This window comes from Canis lupus, chromosome 5 (genome assembly GCF_003254725.2).
Source record: "Canis lupus dingo isolate Sandy chromosome 5, ASM325472v2, whole genome shotgun sequence".
Lineage (NCBI taxonomy): Eukaryota > Metazoa > Chordata > Mammalia > Carnivora > Canidae > Canis > Canis lupus.
Window position 1 is genome coordinate 71,684,885 of NC_064247.1, and position 20,909 is coordinate 71,705,793.

Sequence of the window (20,909 nt, forward strand, 5' to 3'; positions counted from 1 at the left end):
CTCTTGTTAGAGATGCCTTCCCTACCAGTACCATCTGTGTCATCTTGCCCCAGGTTCTCCCTAGAGCATTGCCTTTTTTACTTCCCTACATAGCCTTTGTGCAAACTGACTATTCATACTTTCTTCTTAGTTTACTTACTTTTCATCATCCCCATAAGAAAGTAAGGACATGAGTGGTGGGACCTCATTGTCTTTGCTTACTGCTAAGCCCCAGTGCCCAGAACAATAATCACACATCTAGTAGACTCTCCATAAATAGTTACTGAATTATGGAACTAATGAATTTGTTGGCTTGTTTAGATGTGTGAAACTATAAAGAATAGGCGGTGTTGGAGAAGTTTTCGCCCTCACTTGACATGGCACATTTTTAGGCAGAGAGTATGTAGTTTGCTGTATGATTGAAAACATATATCAGCCTTTGAAAATGAAACAGTGGCTTGGTCTGGATCTCCTGCTCCTGGCACCTCCAGCACGTGACTCCCCTTTCAGCAACCCCACAGAAAACCCAGTCTTGAGGCACTTGCTGGAGTCCTCCCCCTGAGGGATTTGCTGTTGTTCTCCTGCCAAAAGTTCCAGGAAGACATTCCAGAGAGGTAGGCTAAAGGGTGTATTCCCAAGGATTCAGTTGTGTAGATTGGTAGTCTCCAAACTCTGTGTGTGTGTGTGTGTGTAGATACATACATTTTACATGTACACACTCATTTTTAAATATTCAATACTTCTGTAATATTGTTCTCATGTATTATGGACATTACAAAACTGGTGAAAAACTGAACTGAAAAGTAGAAGAAATAAAAATAATCTTTAACAGAAACTTTAATATTTTATTTGTATATGCTCTTTTAGATCGCAATCTTTTTGGAGACTGATTTAGATAGGTATTTCTAAACTTTCGTGTGCTAGGGAATAATCTGGATGGCTTCTTACAAATTGAGATTTCTGGGCTCCTTTCAGAGTATGACTCATTAGGATATGATCCTGCATTTTCCCCCAGGACTCTAGTTACTAATCTGATATCTGTGGCTCACAGACCCCACTTTCTAACACTCACCGAGATACTCTGTACTTTGGGCACATCTAAGTAATTCCCCCATATTGGGACATATCGGGACCATGTGGGCTTAGCTTTTGGTCAAAATGCATAAAAGCAGTAGGCTTTTGGTTTTGATGGGAAGGGGCATCGGTTAACAACCAGAAACGACCATGATGTTCCATTTTTGTTCCATTTTAGTCTCTTATGAAAGACTAATCAGTACCTTCCCTAGTGGCTCTTGATATTCCTTAAGTCATACATTCTTCTCCAAATTTAGTGCTAAGTAGTTGCTGTTTTTACTTAAAAATAGCATAATAATACAGTTATCTCTTTGAGGTCCTATATTTTGCACCTCATTCAGTCCTAATTACTTTTCTTTAGTACTCAAGAGAAAGTGGTAGATAAAATTGTCCCCATTTTATAGATGTAGGAGCTGAGGCCTAGAGAAGTTGTTTCATCAGTTACTCCTACCACCAATCAAAGCAAAACAAATGAAACCATAAACCAACAAAAATCTCTTGACCCAGATTTGCAGAGTAATGGTATTAAGACACAAAGAAGTGCAACACTTGCTCAGGATCACAGCACTGACAAGTGGTTGTGTGGGATGCTAGCTGGGGCCTCCTGACTCTAGATCCATGCTCTTTACACAAGCTAGAAGCCTGCCTCACTTCTTTACATCTTCCCCTGAGGCTTGGCTGCCGGTGACTGGTACACAGCAGACTGTCTAGTCCTTCCTTCTGCTTCTCTTCACTTACATCCCCAGTTGGCTACTGAGCTGTCTACCTTCCCATGATAAGTAGTGAGCTACACAAGAGGCTTCAAGTAGGACCACAAGTTATCATGTCCAGTACATCCAAATGAATAGGACCCCAAAGTTCTGCTTCAGTGGTTTAGCAATGCCACGTTCCACTAGGAAGATGCCTGCACACTTGGTCTTGGGGACAGTTTGCCGCTCAACCAGTGCTGCATACCCATCACTCTGTCCATGTGCTGGGCATCACGTAAGCAAAACAGGTAGATGCCAACAGCTTTCTCTCCTTTCATCACCATGTTTTAGAACTGTAAACACAATGGCCTCTGGGGGCATTTTGATGGATGTTTTCCCCCCTCCATCACAGTAATATTAACCTTGTTTAATAATCTATTAACAAAGAGGATAAAGGTCTTACTAACATTCACATGCTTTCTTTGCTGCTGGAATAACACTGTTTTTTTGTGTATTCAGAAGGCTGATTTTTTGTTCTTTCTTTCTTTCTTTTTTTTTTTTTAATGAGGTTGATGAATGTAGTGGAAAGGGCATGGGTAAAAAGACTGCAGGTCACCTACTTCAGACCCTGACCAGCTGCTCACTCTCTGTGTGACCTTGGTGAGGTCACCTAGCCTTCTCTGATTCTCTGTTTCCTCATTTATAAAATGGGGACAATTGAATCTACATCCATTGTTATTTTGAAGGTTCAAGTAAATGTATATAAAGTGTCTAATTAAGACAACAGAAGGCATGAATAAATATATTAGTTCTTTTCAAAATTCTTGTGCCCCATGAAATGAGTTTTCATGGAATTATAACTAAGGCCATCAGTGAGTAACACATGACTGAGAATTCCCTTTAGAGCACTTGACTTTGGCTTCTGAGATAAAAACCATCCAGTCTACTATGATGGTATGTCTGTTCATGGGCTTAGCCAATACTTGTTGAAAGGAAAAAAGAAACCCAATGGATGAAACTATGGTGGATCTTAGGAAACAGTTGAAAGGACACAGATTCTTTTTTCTTCTGAAATGATTATTTTCACAAATTACATACTCACATCCCCAAATCATCCTGAGCTTGAGCAAATCAAGCAGTTTCTCTGGCCATTTAGAATGAGTCAGAAGCTGGTTGTGTGTTTGTGATCGGCTGTCAAGGAAAGAAAGAGAAAGGGAGAGACAAGGCGTTAACCGTGATCACAGAACACGCTCTGCCTGTTATTGAATACCCATGGAGTGTTTTTCAGACTTCCCATGCACACGCATCACCTAGAGATCTTATTAAGGTGCAGATTACAGATTACAAATGTAGATTCATTCTGAAGGGCTGGGTTGGAGCCCAAGACTCTGAGTTCCTAAGAAGCTCCCACTTGCTGCTGCTGGTCCTCAGATTATGCTTGAAGTGGCAGGTGCTAGGCATTCTGTACACACAGTGGGCACAGACACTTTCACATTTTTTCCTACTCCATCTATAGACCTTCCTTCTGCCACCAGATGAGTTCTATTCTCCTTTCTCTTTCTCTGCCCCCTGATGCTTTAATGTCCCCTTGTCCTTCTCTGTTATTCCTGTCATTCTATCTTTTTCAGAGCCTAAGTGGCTACAAACAACCAGAAGTTTTACCTCCAAAGGAGGAGTTTGTATGTAGACATGGCGAAACAAAACAAACAAATAGATAAAACTGCAAAGCTACAGAATGAAATTCCAATACAGCTAGGTAAACATCACATGTGAGTTAAAGGGTGTTGTTCCTCCCAGCACACCTTGTATACCTGAGGTGCATATTGGAAGTGTAAATGCCTGGCACTGTTGTGAGATTTGAGGGGATGCTGCCAAGATGTTATACACACTTGCAGAGGCTCGGCCTCACTGCTACCAAATGGCATGCTTGCATCGCCAGGCTAGGCTGGGCATAAGACTCTTGCTTCTAGGGTGTTGGCATTAGAGCCATCTGGAGATATGGATCTCCACTGATTGGTGTCCACACCCTTCCCTACTCAAGAGTCTGTGTTGGGACTTGGGTATTGATATTTTTAAGCCACTGCAATTAAGAATAGTTCCCCAAGGTAAACTGAGGGCTAGGGTGCAGGTTGGCTGAGAGAGAAACACTCGCCTTCCTCTGGTCAGGATTATCTGGCAGAGAAATGTATGAATGCGTTTCTATAGGAATTCAGAACTAATATCTTCATTTAAAAAAAAAAGTGTATCCTCCCGTGCTGCTTTTTCAAATACATTTTTCAGCAAGAAATACCCATTTCCCTCCTGGATTAATTGCAGCTCTGTTGCTGATGGCTTTCACATGAAGTTCAGCTGCTGCTTGCAGTGGGTAAGCCACTCTGATTGGGAATGAGCTCGGAAACGCAGAGGGGCAGCTGTGATTCGTGGGGAAATTATTACCATTTCAAATGTCACTCAGCTTGATTTGTGATTAAGGGGAGCTGGAGGCTCCTCCTGTCTGAGCTGCTACAAAAGCGGAAATCTGCTCTCCCACCCAGGCGTGCTATGTTGTCACAGCCAATGCCCGTCACCTCCATGCTGCCTCCTCCAGCGCACCCAGGAGCCTAAAGCATTTAGCTTCAATTACAAACGTCACTTGTCATTTCTGGGATGCTGACTACATTAATAAACTTTTTTTCCTTCCTTTTTGGAGAATTTGATTATAGTGTCTTGTGGATAAATAACATTTATCTATTTTCCTTTCATTCCCATGTTGTGTAAACCAAACAGTGGGAAAGGAGAAACACCTGAACTTTCAAGTCCCTGGAGTGGGCAGATGTGACATCTCATTCAGTACTCCAAAGGCTCTTGCACAATCCTAGAGAGGTTTATGTTTAACTTGATACACTGAACCATTCATTCAACTGGAAGCCTCCTTGGGCACAAGGGACATGATGAACTCCTGGAAGGAGACAGAACAGCTCTGCAGAAAGTGCAGGACCTCCTGGACCCAGCTGGGCCAGGCAGGGCTCATAGTGTGTGGGAAGAGAGCATGTGGCCGGTGAGGCTGGGACACCAAGGTGACCTGGTGAGGACTGTTTACTTGCAGGGCTGGAGTTTTAGTTCTTATATGGTTCATTTGTGGTTCCAGCTGGTGCCCAGGGCCAGGAACCTTTACCAATGGCAGCAGAGCTTGTGGTAAAGACAGGAGTTCTTGTGTTAGATGGAAGTGGGATTGTGTCCCAGCTCTGTCCTCAAGGACTCTGGTCTAGACAAGTACTGGAGGCCTCAGCCTCCAAAGAGTAAAGGCACATGCCCAGGGTTCCATGAGAATGACACATAGACAAGAGGACTTAGCCCTGTTGCCTGTTAGGAATGCTCAGGGGTGAACCTCACAGTGTATGATAACCAGTGGGACTGGTCAGCACCTGGCACAGCTCTGGATCAAGGTTCTAGACTCCTTCCTGCTGCATGAGGCCTTAACCCTTTCATTGCTGGATTGTTGAGCTATATGGGAAAGCCATGTTGGGGGAGGATAAGGAGCTTGCACAGGAGTATTTCAATATTATAGCAACTGGAACTGCCATATTGGTACAAACAGGCTGTGTAACAACCATAGGTTGTTAACTGAGTGGCCCACTTCGTGTCAGCCCTCTTCAGACTGGGCTAGACAACTGTATGGAGAGAGGTTTAACCTCAGGCTTTATAGTGGAATCACTGATCCCCCCAGAAGGTCCCTAGTAAGACCCATCTGAGTCATTCAGATGTGCTAAGTATCTTCTGTGTATGAAGCACCTGTTTCCACATAAAGCGGCAGAGATGACCAGGAAATGCCTCACCTTTCAGGGAGCTCATGGCCAAAAAGATAATTGCAAGACATAACATCCAAATATAGATGACAGGGGAGTGGATTCCACCAGGGAGACATAGAGCTTCAGAGACATTAGGGCTTTTAAAAAATTATTAAATATTAGTCATTCAGACAGCACAAGAATTAAATAGCACTTATAAAAAATTAAAAGTTTAGAGATAAGGGTGAAGACCCATAGGCCCACCACTTCAATCCTCAAGCCCGCTGTAACTGCAGCTGTTAGCTTGATGGGAATCTTTGAGGCTGTCGTTCTAGGAGATAGTAATGGTGTATCTGTGTATGTCTCTGTGCAGTGCAAGTGAATGTTTACATACACTGCATCATACTGCCCATCCAACATTCAGCTCACATTTTATTTCTTGACAATATGCTAGATCTCCACGTAGGAAGCTACTGCTCAAAGTTCGGTCCATGGGCTAGCAGCATCTGCATTGCCTGAAAATATACTCAATTTACAAATGTATGGCTCCACCTCTCCCCAAGTGAATCAGAATCTCTGGTGGAAGGTCACCCTCCCAAGTAATTATTTTGCACACTAAAATTTGAGCAGCATTGCTGTTCAAGATTCCACCCAAAATTCCAGGGCTTGGATCCCCGAGTCACCATTTGGAGAAGAGCTACTCAGGAGAGCAAGCCAAACAGGATCACCTGCATTGGATTTCATGCAAGGGAAATAGTAAATACTTCCCTGGTTGAGCTGCTGAGGTAATTACTGTTTGTTACAACAGTTAACCTGGTCTACAATGACCAATAGAGTTAATTTAAATGAGGGTCCAGATTTCTACTCAGTGGCTCCCCTCCCAGACATGTTCAATTCTATCTATGGGAGAAGAATGTTTTATAATCAATGGCCAAGTTCGCAGCTTCCAGTTGGTCACAAGAGAATAGAAATAGAATTAGATCCTTGCCCTCCAATGTTGTGGAGAGGGGGACCAGAACCATCCGGTTCACTAGACAACTTGATTGCTGATAACTTTTAAAGACCGATTTCTTCTTTGTTTGGCCTGACATTCTTCAGATTGGGAAGTGGCCATAGGGATCCTTTCACTGGGAGGAAGGCCTGCAGAATAAAAACTGGGAAAAATATCTCCTCTCACATTCCTGTTTCCCATTTCTCACTCCTAACCCCCTTAACTATAGTTGACCCTCAGAATGAGTGTCTGCATCAGAGCTAGACAAGTACCTCCAGCCAAATTTCCTGTGTTCCTCCATCTAGAAAAAAATTATAAAACATGTAGATGATGGCAAACTGATTTCATTTGTGTGCTTACATCATGCTGTTACTAGTGTCTGTGTAGATCAGTGGGTTGAGAAAGATTCTGAGGCTTTGTCGTAACATGGTGAGAGAAAGTGCCACTTAGCATTGCTACATATTGCTAGCCCTGTTCTGCTTAATGCCTTGCTTGCCTTCTACTCTGACCCCACATACTTTCTGCTCTACCTGCACAATGAAAATGCATTCAAAGATCTTTGGATTCTCTCTGAGGCTTCTTGGGATTCAAGCCAGGAGTCTCCTGTGGTAATCTCTTATTGACCTCTCAGAGCATTAGTGACCCAGGGGAAAAGGTGCATAGGAGAGGAGCAAATGGCTAATGCCTGCTACACACCTCAAAGAGCAGTTCTGGATTCAATAGAGCACCCTCAGATTTTGGTGCTGGAGATACATTTAAGGGCACTCAATCTAATGCCCTCTGTACCAGGGTCCCGTGTCCGCATAAAAGTTTTGTTGGAACACAACCATGCCCATTCGTTTACATATTGTCTGTGGCAGCTCTTACAGCCCATGGCAGGTTGGCTGGTTGAGATGGAGACTTATTTGACATACAGAGTTTAACATGCGCCCTATCTGGCCTTTTCCTGAAGAAAGGCTGCCAACTCCGGGTCTATAGAGTCTGGAAATTGGAGGCTTACAGTAACAGATTCTCACGCTGTCAAATCAACTTCCTGGACTGACACAGCCTCAGTGTGGCTACTTTTTAAATTATTGGGAGGGATGAGTTAGGCTTGAGGGTTTTTCAAATTGAAATTCGGGCTCTGGGCAGGGCGTGGAGTCAGGCGTATGCCTTGCCTGAAGCTCCTGGAGCTCAGGCAGGTGTGAAGGAACTTGCTCTGTTGGCGGTGGCTTTCACCTTGGGGAGGAGACCGGAGGGAAGCTTTAATGGAGAAGTCTTTTGCTTTTGCAGGTGCCGTTCTTTTTAATTAGGGTGTAGGCTGGTGAGGTCCAGCTCCACCCCAGAGACATCACGGGAAGGGGTGGAATCCATCAGACATCAAACAAATGGCTTTGGGTGAGCGCATCCTACAGCCAGCACAGACATAATTGTGGGGCTCATGGCTCCCAATGGGAGCCGGGGAAATCAAGATGCGACTCAAGATGACATTTCCAACCATCCCTGGAAATGGGGTAAATCAGTTTTATTTATTAATTCCATCTTGCCAGCTCCCAATTTGGTGTGAACAGTTATGTTTTGAAGCACGTTTCCACCCTGCAACTAGCAGAGTTAATTTAATGAAATGAGTAGTCTTGTGATGACCTGAAGGGGAAAAACACATTAATCTGGAAACTATCAAAGCCGTCTGACATGTATTATTGTAGGACTCAGAAAAAATAAACAGTTTATGTAGAAGATTAAGTGGCAGTGTGGATTTGCTTTTGACATATCTTGTCTCCAAATCTAAGTTGGGGATTTATTATCGCACTATCATGTCACAGCTATCTCATTTATATGATAACACATCTGTAATGTTTTACAAGTGCAGCACTACTTGTTCGAAATGGGGCTTTTTTAAGTCTTAAATTATAGTACCTGGAGAGGCATGCATAATTATAGTGCGTGTTAGCAAATGAGAGGGTGCATTTTCCACCCGCACTCAGCATTAATCGTCAGCACAGTGGGTGCAATAAAATCATAATTGCTTCTTCCAAACTTCTCATCTGAGCTATACAGGTTGAAGTCAGTGGTTGGGTGGAAAGATGCCTACTGTTATGGTGGGTGGAGGCCTTACTCCTGTCTTCCCAGAGAGTTATTCGCTGGACCCTGCAGCTGGAGGTAGCATGGAGTTCAGGCAGAGAGCTAGACCCGACTGGGGCTACATCTTGAAGTCCCCCGATCTCAGTTATGCTCTCAGATTGGTACATTGGAAGACACTGGAGAACGGTGATTATGGGTCCTGCTTTGGGGATCTGGATTTGGATCCCAGTTTTGCTTTTCAATTTTGGACAAATTGTCTCACTTTTCTGAATGACTTTTTCCCCATCTGTAAATCAAAGGTGGTAGTCTGTACCTCAAAGTGTTCTTAAGGTAATTGATGATGTTTACGAAGCAGAAAACATACCTGTGATAAATAGTAGCCATGATTACAGCTGTCTCCCCTGAAGATTATTGTACAAAGTCTTTACTGTTCACTAGGGTGGTCACTGGCCACATGTGGCTGTAGAGCACTTGAAACATGTCCAGTCCCAATTGTGAAGGAGTGTAACTACAAAAACACCAGTTTTTGAGGACTAGGTCTGGAAAAATAATGTAAAATACAACCATGATGTTTTATATTGATTACATTTGGAAGTGTTAATATTTTGCCTATATTGCCTTACATGTATTAAAACAAATCGCACCTGTTCCTTTTTACTTTTTCATTGTGACTACTAGAACATTTAAAATTATACAAAAGGCTCACATTATAATTTTATTGGACAGTGCTGTTTAAACAGATGAATGCTGACTGAACCATTATGTAAATATGTGTTTCAAGTTGCAACTCATGGTTCCTGGTATTAATATTATTATTATAACTGATTTATTCTTAGCCTACTTTAGAAAAAAAATATATTTTAGGTGCTTTGCTAGGGAAGAACAGAAAAGAACTAGTGAATACAACAAACCACCTAATTTAACTCCAAGCTCCCTGGTAGCTGAGGCAAAACAAGAAAACATATTTGGATCATACGGGTCTTTTTAAAGTGTAGAGGATTCATATAAGTTCATTTGAAAAGGAAAGCTTTCTCCTAGCACTGAATTCTCAAAGGACCATTTCCCGGTGCAATCCTGAGATTGCACATACACCTGCACCTCTCTGTTCTCCCCAAACAAGGCTTTTATGGACTTGGAACATTGTGAGTCATACAAACGCAGTGATGATAATTACACCTCCCTTTGTTTATGTAAATTATCTGATTTGATCCTCAAAGCAGCCCGGCAGGATGAGCTGTGCAGGGACCATTGTTCTTTTTTTTCTTTTCTTTCTTTCTTCTTTTTTTTTTTTTAATGGATGAGGAACCTGAGGATCAGGTCAAGCTTCAGTGACTTGCTCAAGTTTTCATAGCCAGTGCGTGGCAAGGCCAAGGCTTAAACCTTTGTTGCCCATGGTGGAAACTCCCTGTGCTTTTGGCAGTGGTATACACGCTAGTATGAAAGAAAGCTCAGCAGAGTGACTGATGGGAAAAAGCCTCTGAGGGCCTCTGCAGAGGGACCATAGGCAGCTGGGAGTTTGAGAGCTCTGGAGATGAGCTTTGCTTTAGCCAGATAGAAGAGAGAAGTGCCTGTACCTGAGCATGCCATTTGTTACTAACTGTGGCCCACCCAACTCAAGATAGCCAGTTACTGGGTCCCAAGGGACAACTGCTACATGAGCGTGTTAGCTTGCTTACCTCTGAGATCAGCTCTTCTGGAACCTCAGAGCACACACCCATCACCTGGGACCTTATCACAGCACATGTTCATTCAGAGGTCCAGGAAGAGGGCTAAGCATCTGCATTGCTCACAAGCCCCAGGTAGTGCTTGCTCTGTTGGGTCTGTTGAGTAGTGAACTCTAACATGTCTGTTTTCTGCTTTCCCCCCAAACTTCCTCAACCATAGGGCTTTATACAAAGAGCAGAGGACTGAATCTCAAACTTGGCTAATAAATTAAAACTTTCCTGGAGGCTTTTAAGTAATACTGATGCCTGACATTTACCCTAGGTCAGTTAAATTAAAGTTTCTGGGAATGGAGCTCCAAGACCGGCAAACTCTCACCTTTCTCTGGGTGTTTTTAGAAAAAGTCATCCACGTTAGAAGACTGCATTTGTGGATAGTGGGATCATGCATCTTAGAAGTTTCTTCTGCCTGGCAGTTGCCCAAGTACCCCAAATCTGAACACTGGATGCCCACAGGGTGTTTCTCCTGTTGCTACCTAAAGACACGGTATGTTACAGGACCTAGCCACTGATTCTTAAAATCCTCTGTTGAGGGCCAACAACATGCAAAGCACTGACCTGGCTGTGGATGCAGCATGAACACAGCAAGCAAGGTCCTGGCCTTGTAGGTGTTCATATTCCAGTGGGTTAAATTGCTGATAAGGTGTGAAGAGCTGGAGAAAGGGGTTCTAGTAAGAATGAATCCCAAGTTCATGGATTGGGCTGGCTACCCTGAAACCAAAGTTGGGATCTCAGCTGTCTTCAGCTCAGAACAATTTTAGACACATCCATAGAGAGCTGTAACAACCTAGATTCCCGAGTCCTGCCTCCATCCTGGTTCAGCAGAATCTGCAGGGTGGCTCTGGGCAATCTGCATGTAGGTTTTGACAGAAATTGGGGTGATTCCAACATAACCTCCAGATTAAGAAGCCCCAATCTAGACTTTGAAAAGTACCAATTTCAGCCAGGAATAAAAGGTGTGTTGTCAAGCTCTCTCTCTGCTAAACAAATTGCTCACATGCTTTCTTTAAAGTAGAGGCACAGTTGGCAAAGGAGCTTTCAGAATGCCCACATCACTCCCTTTCTTTCCCTTTTGAATAAACAGCTGGCAAATATGAGATCAATTTAACTGTAATGACTGCTTTTAATTTTCATTTTAAATCTATACTGTTACTATATATTGGGATCTTGGCTGGTGCCAACTGCTCCGGCCACACGTCTGGTTTTCATTTAGTCTCTGAGTTCCTTTGGGTAGTCGTGTTCAGAGGCCTGGTTTAATGCATGACCCTAATTGCAATGTGGAATTAAGTTGGTGCTGACTGTAGCGTTTTCAGTCTTAGAATCAAGGAAAGTATCTAATAGGAGGGGGAAAGAAAAGCCTCTCCAGAGTTTCACCCCTTACCAGTGCCTTATCTTTATAAATTTTTTACATTCAACATTTTTTTAATTGAGTGCATAATATGGCTATAAAACAGCAGTTTAGATAATGTGGTCAGGCTGCTGGTTTATATATGTCTCTTCTCAGCTTCAAAATGTCCCCTTCTTCTCTTCCTTGTCTGACACTAGCTTTCTTTCTCATTAAAAATGCTGGCTGCTTAGAAGTGAGGATAGAAATGCAGGCTGGGATCCTTCTTCCAAGTTATGCTTGGTGCTGAGTCCTCCTGGAAGCCTCAAAGGCTTTGAGGGAAGCTAAGTTGCCAGCTGATAGTTATTTCCAACAACTGTTGGCCAGAAATCTGCTATGTAAAGGATTAAATTCAAAGTTTTCACATCAAATGTATTTAAGAAAAGGATTCCCTTCAAGATGGCAGGTACCTTTTGGTACATTAGGGTGGGACCATGACAGTGAAAATTCATCTATGTTTCTTGTTCATGGGAAAATACAGATAAAAGGAGATGCTGATTGGAGATTGGGTGAGATGCCAAATAGGAGAGAAGCTGAGTTAGATCAGACTGCTTTGGGTGGGGGGGCGTACAAATCAGAAGCAGCGACAGGACCCAGCCCTGTGCTTGATGCATAATCTCCACTATACAAATATTTGCTGAGCAAAAGTTAGTCATTAATGCATGTTGATTCTGCTTCAAAAGAGTTCTCTTGCGTTGGTTCTGTCTTCTGTTTGTCTCCGTGCATTATTTCAACATGCTGTTTATTAATTGCTGTGTTATCATTGGGGGCCATGGGAAATGCTGGCAATAGTACGTGAACGCGAGGGCCATGTGCCCGCCCTCCTGTACCTTACAGTCTAGTGATAAACAGGGAGGGAAATATGCAGTGGGAAGTAAGTGTCCCAGGTGATTTTTTTTAAAGATTTTATTTTATTTATTAAAGAATTTATTTATTTATTCATGAGAGACACAGAGGCAGAGACACAGGCAGAGGGAGAAGCAGGCTCCATGCAGGGAGCCTGATGTGGGACTCGATCCCGGGACTCCAGGATCGGGCCGGGCCCTTGGCTGAAGGCAGTGCTAAACCACTGAGCCACCAGGGCTGCCCAAAAGATTTTATTTATTTATTCATGAGAGACACAGAAACATAGGCAGAGGGAGAAGCAGGCTCCATGCAGGGAGCCCGATGTGGGACGTGATCCCAAGACCCCAGGAACATGACCTGAGCCAAAGGCAGATGCTTTACCACTGAGCCACCCAGATGCCCCTGTCCCAGGTGATTCTGTAAGGGGTAGTGAGTGAGCCTGCGGAACCTGATTTGGAGGCTATGAGGTTATCATATGGGAAACTTTGCATTGACTGAAAATGATTTCGTGGAAGATGATTTTCAGTCTATCATGGTGGAAATTTCTCTCTGGTCTCAGTAAAAGGAAAGCTGTGCTTTCCTTGTTTGGTATCTTAGGGGCAGTGCAAACTTTGTCACTGAAGATGTATCTCTTGCCTTGAGAGCTAGATAACTCCATCACATTTGTTCCTCCCTTCTGGAAATTGCACAGGATCATAGAGTACACTATTTGTATGTTAATTTCAACAATCTCAGTATTTCTCTACCCTTATTTTCTCATTTTACCCAATACCTTTTTGTATTTTACTATTCTGTGTTTTAGCCATTTTTTGAAACTGTCTCAAATCCAGTGGGAGGGAATAAGGAGCACATTTGGTGTCGGTGAAATCATTTGAGGAAATAAGCAAGTTAAAACGGGACACCGTACTCAGAGTTGAGAGAAAGGAAAAAGGGAGGGTGGAGTTTAAAAGTTAGGTTTTAACTGTGGGGTGATTCAAAAATAGTTAAGTTAAATTAAAAAAAAAAAAAAGGCAGAACAGACTATGCCCTTCTAGTTTCTTCAAATCCTGGACATCTGACACCCAGCCAATGTCAATATTAGCTCAAGAGGTTTGGCCCCTGTTAAATCTGATCAAAAATAAATTAGGAGGGTGCTTATAAACAGGGCTTACAGGAGACACACACACACTCCATGAGGAAGGATAATGATTATAGGCTTTTAATAAATGCTAATTTAGTGATAACAATTTTACATGGAATTGTTTATGCCAAGATCTGACATTAGCCAGTTTGGGATTTCAGCCATTGACCAAGAAGCCAACTGGTGTGTTCTCCAGATATCTCATGCCTCCCCTCTCCTCCACATCCCTGGCTCCCACCTATCAGCTCCAACCAGCTGCCTCCCAGTGGCTTGATTCAGGGGTGGCTCCAGTTAACCCCCACTGTCAGCCTGACGCACTCCCTGTACATTGACCCCTGCTCTATCTCACTGTTCATCAGATTGAGTTTCTTTACTTGTCTGTGAAAGGAACACTGAATGCCTCTCATAGAAATTCAGGCAGTTAGGGTCTGCGTTTTCCTTCTTCCCTTTTTCTCTGGTTGATGATATTTCAACCATGATATTTCCAGATCACAAAAGAGAAAGAAATGTTTTTCTTCAACTCTGCAAAGGATGCCTTGGGAGTCGTGAGGGAAAAGGAGAATTAAAATCCCAGCCAGTGATTCCAGCAGAAGTTTGGGCACGTGCAACAAGGTCTCCCCATATTCCACTTAAGCCAGAATTACCCCCGATGTATAGTTTTGTGGACGCAGTGACACTGTATTGAAACCATGGGTTTTAGTCTGATGATTTGTGTTCAGACTTGGACCCCATATTTGCTAATTATGTTCTGTGAAACAAACCCACTTCCATCTTCTGAGTTCCTCATTTGTAAAAGGGCAAGTGTTAACTGCTGGGCAATACTGTCATGAAGACTCAAACTGGTGGGAATAGAAGTGACATTCTGTGATTGATCCCCACTCAGTTAATCGCAGTGCATGTTTCTCAGGTTGTTGTGTGCCAGGCGCTGTGCTCAACAATTTATGTGCTGTTTTTACTATTACTTTTATGGTAGTGCTCCCCTGAGTAAGCTCCAAGAGGAGTGTCCTGAGGGCATAGTATATACTCAATAAATATTTGTTACATGAGTGACAGTGTCATTTAATCCTCAAAAGAACTGCAATGAAGTTGGTACTGTAAGAATCCCCTGTTTGTCGCATGGGGAAACTGAGGCACGGGCAGCTAAGCAACTTGTGCGAGACTGTGCTAGCTCAAAAAGGAAGGTTGAGGATTCAATGCAGGTGCTCCTAGAACCCTACCTGCTACACTCTCCCAGCTTCTTAAATCTTTTCATGGTGGAGTAAGCAATCCCCATGGCCCTCCTCTCTACTCATCCTCCCTCCTCTGCCAAATGCTAGTGTGCACACTGGCCCTGACCTCGGGCCTCGCTGTCCTAAGACAGCACCTAGATTTAGCACCAGTGGGTGTACTCCTGGCCATCACACAGCACACACTCCCTGAAGTCTAGGAAAGACTCTTCTGATACCAAAGCCACGCTGACCAGGAAGCTGAGCCTCTTGGCGGGCCCCAGCTTGCTGCCTGTGGGTTGTGAGTGTGTTCATGGAGGCTCCATGCCAAGTCTCCAAAAGGGAAACCTTTCCCTGAGACCACCGTCAGGAGGCTGCGCAGGAGGAGGGGGGCCTGCCTGGGTTCTGCCCTGACTGTGCTTTCTCCCCTCTCCCAGGTCCCGGGCAGTGTGCTCCTTCTCCTTTTCTGCCTGCTGACCCTCCCTCCCTCCTTCCTTCCTCCTTCTCTTTGTCCCTCCTCCTCTTCTCTCTCCCTCCTTCTTTCTTTCCTTTCTCCCTTTCCCTTCCTCCCTTTTTATTTTCTGTCTCTTTTTCTTTCTCTCACTCATTTTCTTTATCTTTCTAAAAATGATTTTCCTCTCTCCTCCCATGTCCCTCTATGTTTCTCTGTCCCTGTCTCCGTATCTTTCTCTTCCATTTTTTTCTCTTTCTCCCCACTCCTCCTTCCCTCTTTCTTTTTTTTCCTAAAAATGTGAGGTCTTTTTTCAAAGTCCTCTCAGTCTGGTGTGGGGAAGAAGGGGTTAGAAAAATAAACAGCCAACTAGTCTTTTGTCCTTATTCCTCCAGTTGGCAGACTGAGGCAGGGAGAAGGCCAACCCTCTTGCCATGGTTACTGAGCTATCCAAACCTTCCACATCACATGTGTATGTTTACAGATTTTTTTCCTTTGAAGGTTTGGTTTCCTATACCTGAAATACAATTCCATTCCCCTTGAACATTTGGCAAACTCCTATTCATCCTTCAAAACCTTTCTTAGGCACTATCTCCTCTGAGATGTCTTCTTGGGATATCACTTCTTGCCCAACAGTGTAATATTTATATTTTATGTCACATCTATACTTTGTATCTGTGTCTATTGCTGATTTTGTTATTGTTTCATAATTTAATATTTACCCTTCTATATTCACTTTTAAGCTATATATGAATGGTGAGAAGAAATTGTCTTATTCATCATACTTCTAACCATGAAGTTTAGTTTGGAGTACATCAAAAAAGGCTTATTATTTTGTTGAACAGTCTCTCTTGCTGAACGGAGGCCTCTTGCACCTATAAAGTACTACAGTGCCATAATAAATAGCTCTGTTAAACCCTTGAACTTGCAAGAGGGTCTCACTTGCTTATGATAAGATAATTCTCTTTACAGATTTTTAGTGATTCTTCTAGATTTGCCCACAAAACTTACCAAATGTTACCTGGTTCCTTTTTCTCTCTTGGTGCAAATGTGTTGGGATCCCAGATTTCTCTGTTTGCCTACAAATAAAATATCCTTTGAGGTTATTCTACAACCTGCTTGTATTGACAAGTTGGAAGAGGGCAAGACCCTTCTGCCCCGTTATGGATATGTTGATGCCATTGTCCTTCTGCCCTGGTCATGTCAGACAAGGGCTGACTTATTTTTCTGTTTATGGCATGACAGCCAAACTCTATTGACTGGTACAATGGTACACTCTTAGCAACTGGACTGTCTCAAGCTTTCTGTTACTTTAGATGTCAGTAGTAGACACAGCTCAGGAGAAGAGTGAGTGTTGGTTCCAAAACAAATACTCATTGTCTTATCCCGGGGTTCACTAAGAGGTGGTGGAGGAAGTCAAGAGCCAAGGATTCCAGTAACAGGTCAGGAAATGGAGTACATGTTGGATCAAGACGACGTCTGTGAAAAGAGAATCATTTCCTTTATGTTCTTACTGGTTGCTGGATCTTACTGTAGGAAAGGTCATATGGGGAAAAGGCATAGGACGGGAGGGACACTGTCCCCATGAACAGGCACCTCTGATTGCCTATGTGATGGGAAGGACAGAGTGTCCACTCTCTGTCACCCAATTCTACCTCCCAGCAGCCTTGCACTTTCTTCTCTGCAATTCTTTCAGCACCAACCTGTTTCCCCCGAAAACATGAGCAGTCCCCAAGGGTTCTGTTGGAGAGGGGATTAAACAGCATTAAACAGCATTTTGTGCTTTGTCCATTACCCTATTGTAATGAAATGTGTTATTTGAAAGAATTATTTAAGCCCATATAAATTGGTCAATGTGAGAAGATGTATTTGAGGGGGGAGCAGAGTTGAGTAGGATGATAAAAATAGAGTTTTATCTGCATTTGGACTGATTTTGAAAAGGTTTTTAACCATTGCAACTGAATCCTTTTCAGAACCACTCCCCCCACTTTTTTTTTTGTTCACCCGAGTTGCTATGAGAACATGAATCATCTCTTTAGCACGATGACAGCAAGTGTAGCATTTAGGAGCGGACCCTGATTTTTCACTGTTTGTTCTTTGCTCTCAACAAGATAAGCTGTTGTTATTTCTTTCTTCTTGAACAAGCACACCATGATTGCTGAAGTGGTAAGAATAATTGGACCAAATAGTCATGCGATTAATGCAAACAGAGAGAATTCATCTGTTTCAAGTATAGTAAATGCACTTCTGAAGATGCAGGAGCTTGCTTTCTCTGTTTATTCTTGGGCTGGGAACAAATGTTGCTGAGTTCACTGCCATAGATTCCTGTGTTTCTTCCATGGGGTGGAGACCTGAAATGAACTGAGTTAAGGGAGAAATCAGCCCTATCTCAGAAGTGGGTGGGCCCAGAGGGAGGGACTGCGGGGTGAACACAGGGGTGAAGACTACTCTGCCCTGACATGACACCTTCCTCCCCTGCTGGGGGTAAGAGGACTTCTGCTTTCTCAATGATATGTTTCAATTAAAAGGGTGACCGACTGAAACAGAAGGGAAATTAGCATTGATTAAAGCCTTCAGGTGCTTAGCTCTGCACTCAGAATTATGTCCATTAGATGCCACAGGCATGAGACAGGTTCCATTGGTCCCATTGGACAGATAAGGACATTGAGATTCAGAAGTAAGTTTCCAAACTCACAAAACCAGTGTGTTGAAGTGTTGGGGTTTGAAGGCAGATCTTTCTGGCTCAGGGTCGAGGTAGAGGCATAAGCTTTGGGGCCAGATTATCCACTTCTGAATCCTGATGCTGCCATGTAGCAACTGTGTGACCTTGAGCAAGTGACTTCCCCTCTCAGTGTCTCCATTTTCTCATCTGTAAAAAAAAACCTGGGGATGATAATAGTACTTATCTAATAGGGCTGTTTCAATGTATAAATGAATTATTACATGAGAAGAATATAAAATTGTGCCTGGCCACTTTGATTATTCAATACTTGAGTGACTTCTGCTGCACAAGAATGCCTGCACATCATGCCTGTGATTTGCTGCAATGGTGCCCTAGCTCATCTGTCTCCATGCAATCATCCTGGCACACCCTGGAAAGGTTAATATCTCTAAACTCCCTTTTTCTCAGGTCATTTGATAACATTGCTGTGGGGAAGAAACTTGACTGTTCCTCCATTGACTGTCTGTGCCCCATTTTCCCCATTAACTTCCCATTGTACTCCTTCCCCACTTTGAAACTGCTCCCTCTGCGTGCCTCTCCACTCCTACCTCTGGGTCTCAGCTCACCCTCCCTCCTGTCCACAGCCTGCCTAACCCTTTGAATTCCTCAAGTCCCCTCCCTAAGCCCCTCTCTAGTCCCAGAAATGGCTCTTGCACTGTGAACCCACAGAGATGTCAACCACTCAGCAGCTCCCAGAGCCCATACTGTTGGTGGTGCTCAGTCAGCGTTCCATGTTCATGAATTCCTGTCTCCCCTAACAGCAGGTGCAAGAGAGGATACCAGGGTAATCACATTGCACTGCCACCGTCTATTTACTTCTCTCTCATAGTGATGTGCAAAGGGTGCTGTGGTTCCAGAAATCCAGGAGACATGGAAGGTCACTGTGGGAAGAGAAGTCTGCATCTTGAAGGATCAGCTGAAGTTTGGCACATGGAAAAGTAAAACGAAGGAATTTTAGGCAGAGGGAAATGTTTGTGCAGCAGTATGAGGATCGACAGGGATGCAAAAGTCTGGGTTTTAACAGAAGGTAGAGGACACTATGAAGAGATGCTGACAGTTTTCAGTGGCCAGCGGCAGCAAACATGATCATTCTTCTTGACTTTCACCCCACCTCTCCCCTTCCCATGTCTGTGGAATCTGGCTTCAGCCCTGAGCTGGGTTCTTCTTTCAGTTTGATAAATGCTTTCACTATTTTGCTTAATTGTCTCCTTCCAGTATTTATTAAACAGAAAGAAGATTAAATCCAATTAAATAAATGAAGCACCTTTTGACCAAGAAAGCATCATCCATTTGTGTTTGTGTTTGAAGCAAGGAATCCAGTGGGAGGGCTTTCACCATAAATGTCTACTCTGTGTTGGGTTGGAGAATGTGCTCTGCCTTTCTTCCAGAAGTCCTATAAATCCAGTTTCCCTTCTGGAATTGCCAAAGTACATGGTAAGGGGAAAATAACTAGCACTGTCTGGGTGTCCCCCAAATGCCAGAGGCTTGGCAAACATTAGCCAGGTAAGCTGTAGAATAATCCTGTGGGACAAGTGTTGCTTTCCTCATCTAATAAGTGAGAATAAGGAAGCTTGGAAAAATAGGGCACATTTCCGATTTTATAAACCCAGTGAATTGTGGTGAATAACAGAGGCCCTCAGGGCTCTTAGACATTTTGAGTGTGCACTAACCTGACCTTCAGCTGCTGGCACCAGCCTCCCTCCACTAGCTCACCTATAGGGAAGGCTCCTTTGCCTCTCTCTCTCTCCCCCGGCAGGAGAACTCCAGTGCTGCCTTCTCTTTTACACAAGCTCCCAGGGCCCCCAGGGGAGTGAGCTCCAGTTACCTACAGTGGTCACTATCTTGATAACTGATTCTTATTTTTCTACTTACACCCTTTCCTTCCCTGCCTCCCCTCCCAACTCTCCTACCAGCATGTCCAGGGATTACCTGCACCAAAATCCTTGTCTCAGGGACTGCCTCTGATATTTGCACAAAGATCTATCTGACTGTGAAACCTACAGCCTTCATGCTGCACCATGCTGTGGAGACCACTCGTGAAGGATTTCACTGGGACAGGAGAACAGTGGGATGGAGGAGCCCACTAGAGAAGTGACAAACAGATTTTACCTCAGGGGTCACCTATGAGTGATCAGTGGGGGCTCCCTGGAAGCTTCCTGGAGGATGAGTTTGAGACTGATAGGAGTAACATCTGGCTGGAGCGTGTGGTGGTGTCTGTGTGCCTGAGGGAGGGAAGAGGAGCAAACGTGATGGTATTTGCTTCCTGGCCCTTGCTGCTCCTTGTGTGCATGTTTGTGCTTCAGGCCCTTTCTGTGAGGAAGCCTACCAAAAGGAGACAGGGGTCCTGTACATGGCCACCTTGTGAGCTCTCAGAGTGAGCAGTAGTAAGATGGAACCAGCACAGAGTTGAACAGCAACTCAGAAACTCTGAGGTCCAGTGTTGATAAAAATGCTCATGGGACAAGTCACTTTTACCTATCTTCTCTCTTTGTGTGACTGAAGAGAACAACTGCTGGAATTTTTGCTGACAATTTCATCCCTGCCCACACACCATCAGTCCAGAATCTGAAGATTATAGTTTCTTTCATTGTATAGTGTCTTTCTCTTATTGAGGGATTAATTCTCACACTTTGGCAGGCATTTCTCTTTTAGGGGGCATATGTCTCCCTTCTAAGCTTCTTCTTTTGGTTAGCACACCCCAGTGTCTTTCAGATGATCTAGTTTCCCCCTGCTCTCTGTATATGCTCCAGGAGTGGCTCTGTGCTGTAGTCTGGCCAACTAGGGCATGGCATTTCTCAGTCCCTGTGATTGGTTTGAGGATGTTAGAACAGGATCCAAATTATAGACCTCTGGGTCATTGCTGGCCACCTGTGACTCTGGAGAGGGACAGATCTGCACT

General features: G+C 43.7%; 1 long non-coding RNA gene across 3 annotated transcripts in view; it reads left to right on the forward strand.

Moving 5' to 3' along the window:
- LOC125752123 (uncharacterized) overlaps positions 1-20,909 on the forward strand; it is a 73,553-nt gene that overhangs the window by 28,470 nt on the left and 24,174 nt on the right. Inside the window, exon 4 of one of the 3 annotated variants that reach the window (XR_007410959.1) lies at positions 18,840-19,217. The exons of the other annotated variants lie outside the window; for them this stretch is intronic. This is a non-coding gene — a long non-coding RNA (uncharacterized LOC125752123). Of the gene's footprint in view, positions 1-18,839; positions 19,218-20,909 lie in introns of those variants that run through there. 3 annotated transcript variants of the gene reach the window in all.